We start from the raw sequence: 6,210 nt of genomic DNA, 5'->3' as shown, positions 1-6,210 counted from the left end.
CCATGTGCTCGCCTCAAATCTACGATCCTCCTGGCTCATCCTACCAAGTACTAGAATTACGGGTGTGAGACATTGAAGCTTTCACTTGTCTTGGAATGGCTTTGTTTAAGCTCCAATCTCCACTGATTATCTTTTCTTTCATGGGACCTAAACAGAAAAAAATATATATTCTTTTTCTTTCCTCACTCTTCCCAACAAGTTTATGTAATTATGTTTCATGGTATAACAGGAAGAAATACTCTGTTCTGGAAACAGGTAGAATTTGGTTCAAATCCTGACTGAGAACCATGTGAGTAATTAGTCAGACTTTGAGCAAATAACCTTCTCAAGCCTTAAATTGCATGTCTTTAATACAAATGCAAATCTTTAACATATCCTCTATAATACAGTGCCATCAACATATTGCATGCTAAATAAGACAGCAAAACCATCAACAAATATTGACTATTATTAATGATAAAGACTGGAAAAAGAACCCTGAAATATGGCATCAAAAACCAAGATTTCTTCTTGCCAATTAAATGTCAAAATTACAAGAAGTGAGAAGAGTATTGCATTATTTTTTTTTTTATGTAGGGGTTCTGAGAATTGCAGCCAGGAGCAGTTTGTCTATGAGCTACATCTTTAGTCCTATTTTTGTTTTTTATTTTGAAACAGGTTCTTTCTAAATCGCTAATGTTACCACTAAGTTGCTGAAGCTGGCCTCAAACTTGTGATCCTCCTATCTCAACTTCCAGGGAACTGGGATTATAGGTGCACACCATTAGGTGTGCCTGACTTTGCTTTTGTTTTCATAGTGATAGTGACAGGTGGGAAAGATGTATATAGGGAAAGATGTATATAGGGAAAGATGAATTTTTGTGACAACAGAAACATAAATTTGAACCTGTAATCTGCTTCTGGTTTAGGGCACATTGCTTAAACTTGCTGAAGTTCAAAATATACTTCTAGATCCAGGTGTGGTGGCACACACTTGTAATCCCAGCCCTTTGGGTGGCTGAGACAGGAGGATGCCAGGTTTGTGATCAGCCTCAGCTGCTTACTGAGGCCCTCTGCAACTTAGTGAGACCCTGTTTCAAAATAAAGAATCAAAATAGGGCTGGGGGTGTAGCTCAGAGATAAAATGTTCCTAGATTCAATCTCCAGTACTGCAAAAACAAAAAAAAAAAGAAAAAATATCCACTTCTATAAAACAAGATGTTTGTGTTCACCTCCAAGTGCTATATTGTTTAGATTCAATGAGAAAATGCTCATTGAATGCCCAGCACATTAATCATGTTTTGTATTTTATGGTTTTGTTTTCTTTTTCTCGTACTAAGTGGTCCTGTGTCTCCCTCTGACAGAGCTGGAGAGGGGATGGATAGTAAAATGGTGAGAGCAAGTGGGCCAAGTGGCCGGGTAGGAGAAGAGGGCTGTAGGGCAATCAGTAGAGGAAGACAGAGTAGAGCTACACTTGGCTTGGCTTTATAATTCTTGTTTATCACTCTCTTACAAAGTATTCTGACATCCTACTGCAACATATTGGGAGATAACTTCTCAATGCTTGAGAACTGCTGAACATTTTTTTTCTTTTTAAGAAAAATCTCTCAATGCACAAACTCCAAAGCATGGATCTTGGTTTGGAGCCATTCCCCTATTTCTGGCCACTTTGGGTTGACCCAAATAGAAAGGCTGCAAGTAATCTGTTCTGCCTTCTATTCCACTTTTGATTTTTTTTCTGAAGAGAGAATTCTTGGAAGAGGAGTAAGGGAGTGATTAGAACAATGTAGGTGCTTTCCTGGGGTTGGGAAAGTATATTTTATAACAACCAATGACAAATTTAGACCCTGTGCCTACAAACTATGTCTCTTTCAGCATCCAGCCGGGAAAAGCCACATAGGGTGTTCTCTCTAGACATTCCACTTGGATTCCTGAACTTCCCCAGCTTCTCAATTCTCTAACCACTGCTTAAAGCACTGCAGGATTCAGAGCCCTCCTGCTGGAGCTGCAAGGGCCTGCTGTAGATCCTCATTAATTCCCCTCATCATTTGAGTCACACGTGTCTCCACCACAATACAGCACCTGCATTGGCAGTGCCCTTGTCACCATGACAACCACAAAGGATGGGGACCAGGCAGGCGGCACAGAGGGAGGTCTGTGCTCCCACTCTCCTGCTGGTGATGCTGCTACACTCAGTCTTTCCCACTGCCATGGCTGCTGCCCGGGTGGTCTTCCACCTCCACTTCTGGGTGGGAGTGGTGCTGGAACTGAAAGCCAAATTGCAAGTGAAGCTCAGCTTTTGGAGGGAGAAGTTCTGAGGCTCCAGAGAAGCAGAGGGTGACCTTTCTTTTCCTTTTGCCACTCACTGAGCTGGAGTCTTTTAACAGATGAGGTGCTTTCTTCATGAACAAGAAAAAAAAAAAGAAGAAAGGGGAAATTTAATCAATGATTTATCGAGGTTTCCTAATGCTTAACAAGTTACTGGTTTCACCTCCCAGCTACCACCTTCAAATGAACAGGCCTGGACAGTAAAACAGAGTAAATAGTGCAGAGCCTGTGGAATAACAGGGACAGATTCAAATCTCAGCTGTCGGGATGTGAGCTTTGCAAGCTTTGCAGCCTGAACTCTTGCAGGCTTTCAGGTTAGGCACTAATTAATGAACAACAGATCTATTACCGATTTTTTGTGAGGTGAAAAGAAGTCAATAAATGCAACGTGCCAACAAATGTATTGCGAGGCACTAAACATAAGAAGTGTAAATGTCCATGACCTGGATAGCCAATGAACTGTAGCTTTTATTCTACTTCCTTGGACGTAGGAGTATCAATAAATCAAAACTAACATTTTGAATATTTTTAATCTGGATATAGTAGGAAGTGGCAGATAATATATTTTCAAGATCCTGAAGCAGTTAATATCTTTAATATTGTAGATATTATTATTATTATTATTATTATTATTATTATTATTACTATTATTATTTTTGGTGGTACTGGGGCTCCTGGAAGCCATTCTACCTCCGGGCTACACTCCCAGACCTACTTTTACATTTTTATTTGGAAACAGGGTCTCCTAAACCAGCGCGCGCGGCTGGCTTCGAACCTGCGCGATCCCCCTGTGTCTGCCTCCCAAGCAAGCGTGCGCCACCACGCCCAGCTTGATTCTTTATTTTGAAACAGGGTTTCACTAAGTTGCAGAGGGTCTCACTAAGTAGCTGATGATCTCCTTGAAACTGTGATCCTCGTCTCAGCCTTTGCAAGTACTGAGATTACAAGCATGAACCATCACACTTTTTTTTTTTTTTTGGAAATAGGGTCTCACTAAGTTTCTGCAGGTCTCGATACATTTCTTAGGTTGGCTTTGAATCTGCGATCATCTCAGCCTCCCAAGTACTGGGGCTATAGGTGTGCACCATCCCACATTTAGCTTCCAGAAATTTATTTTTCACATGCCTCTGTTTAATTTTGAATCTGACAACTCTAATGGAAGGAAAGCATGGCATGCATATATATATTTTTTTGCATTTTTCTGGTATTTAGGTAGATGATTGGAAGACTCAGACACACTCTACCCATAAGATTTCTAGAAAGATGTTACTGTCTACAAGAAGTCCTTGAATGGATGGGCTTGAAATCAGCCTCATATTGTCCTTTATCTGAGTCAGTTTTTCACTGATTTAACAAATTAACTAAATACTGACAACACATAAATAAATGAGATTTTTAGCTGATGTGGTGATGCATGCCTATAATTTTCGTACTTGGGAAACTGATATAGGAGAACAACAGGTTTGTGGCCAGATTCAGCAAGTTAATGAGACCCTCTGCAATATAGTGATGTCTTCTTTCAAAGCAAAAAATAAAATAAGGCTGTAGGTGTAGCTCACTGGTAGAATTCCCTGAGTCTAATCCCAGTAAAAAGAAGAAAGAAAGAAAGAAAGAAAGAAAGAAAGAAAGAAAGAAAGAAAGAAAGAAAGAAAGGCAGGTTTATTTATCTCACCATTTTGAACCCTGAAAGTCCACTAGCCATGAAAACCATCTCTGGTGAAGCTTCCTGATGACATCATTGGGGAACTACATGTAAAAGTGATCACGCAGTAAGACAGGAGGAAAGAGAGAGAGAGGGAGGGAGGGAGGGAAGGAGACAGAGACAGGGGGGGGGGAGGGAGAGAGAGAGAGAGAGAGAGAGAGAGAGAGGGGCTAGGTTCACCATTTTATAATAATTCATTGACATGGGAACCAATCAGAGTTTCATTAGAACTACCTTAATCTCTTCAGAAGGTGGCACACCCAGAGACCTACCCACTTCCCACTATGTTGCTTCTCTCAATGGTCCATCATCTCAATATTGCCATACTGAGGACCACAACTCTAATACAGCATCCTTCCCTTGTCCCTTGGGGGAATAAACTACATCTAAGTCATAGCAGCCAGGTGTGAAAAAGTAGCCAAGATTTAGTTATATTTTAAGGATAAAGAAGTGCTTGGAAAAGGTCAGGATAAGTATAGGCAGTGGCAAGAGCTACTGTCACCATCATTATCATCACTACCATCATTGTCATCATTAACCAGTATCAACATCGAGCTCAGAAGGAAAAATTTGTCACACTGCAGTGAATACTTGTGTAGGATTCCTGTTGACAAACTACATCCCAGGTTGAATAGAGAAGTATGCCCTCAAAACCAAATAAACAAAACCTCCACAAATCACTGTTCAAAAGGCTCATTTGGAACCAGAGATTACTTCTTAAAGATGAAGACACTCAAAATATTTTGGGAACATGCTATTCTCCATCTATCATAGATCTGTTTTAAGATGAGGGGAAAGAGGAAGATGAAGATGAAAATTATGAAGAAGAAGAAGAAGAAGAAGAAGAAGAAGAAGAAGAAGAAGAAGAAGAAGAAGAAGAGGAGGAGGAGGAGGAGGAGGAGGAGGAGGAGGAGGAGGAGGAGGAGGAGGAGGAGGAGGAAGAGGAAAAAGAAACATTGAGCACCAGAATATTTATTCAAAGTGATCAGTTGGTAAGTGAAATTTGCTTGAATTTGGTGAAAACAAAAATAAGACAGGGAAACAGTAAATACTTATGTTGGATCAGGGTGAAAACATTTTTTCTCTATAAGCAGATGGCTGAGTCTGGTCAGAGTTTCAATCATGGGCAATTAAGATTCCATATTTTTATGTATGAGTCATTAAATTTAAATGTCACCCTTTCTACGGCATACATGATTCAATTTTTATTTGGCGGGCAGATATGAGTTCCTGAGTCATATCAAATGGTCCATATAAAGGGAGTTTTCCCAAATAGAAAATAATTCTTAATGCTGGTAAATATGATTATCACAAGATCATGTACATTTCTGGATATTTTGCTCTTATGACAGTGCTAATGCTCAGTAAATGTGCTTAAATAAATACATGTGTTCATTTACAATAAGGAAGTGTGTGTGCAAAGGTGGCATACGGTACATGATACTATTCCTATCATCACACCTATACTGATCTTTTTGGCATATAAGTCAATAATGTCAACCATCTGCCCTAACTCTTCATTGGCACCCCTTTCTTTCCTTCCTTCCTTCCTTCCTTCCTTCCTTCCTTCCTTCCTTCCTTCTTTCCTTCCCTCCTTCCTTTCTTCCTTCTTCTCTTCTTCCTTTCTTTTTTGTAGTACTAAGGATTGAACTCAGAGGCATTTTACCTATGAGATATACCCTAAGCATTATTTTATTATTTTTTATTTTGAAACAGGGTCTCAGCCTCCCAAGTATTGGGAACACAAGCTTGCACCACCATACCCAGGCTCAGGTATTTCTTATAGAAGAAAGCTAACACAATAGGTAAATATTCTTCTTCCAAATATATGCATGACTAGGTGTCTTATCTCATTCAAACCTTTATACAAAGGCTAGATGTTTAGAGGCAAACAGTTTTCATACCATTTTAAACTAGGCCACCAAACCAACCACTTACTCCCAGAACTTCTATCTCTGCTGTCTTTTCTATTTTTTCCTATTGTATTTATTGATTTCTAATACACTATACTATTTGTATATTTCTGTGTTTATTGTTCATTTTGTACTGGTATTGGGAAGAGAGTTTAAAAAGTATTAATGTGTAAGTCCTGGGAAAGATGTCCAACCTTGAAACATATCTTCTTTACTAAGAAAGCCAGGGTTAGCCAACATGTCCTTGCATTCCTAATAACAATTTAACACAGTTTGGGGGCCTGTGTT

The sequence above is a fragment of the Muscardinus avellanarius genome (genome assembly GCF_963383645.1).
Source record: "Muscardinus avellanarius genome assembly, chromosome: 1".
NCBI classification, from domain to species: Eukaryota; Metazoa; Chordata; class Mammalia; order Rodentia; family Gliridae; genus Muscardinus; species Muscardinus avellanarius.
Note: the sequence above shows the minus strand (reverse complement) of the source record.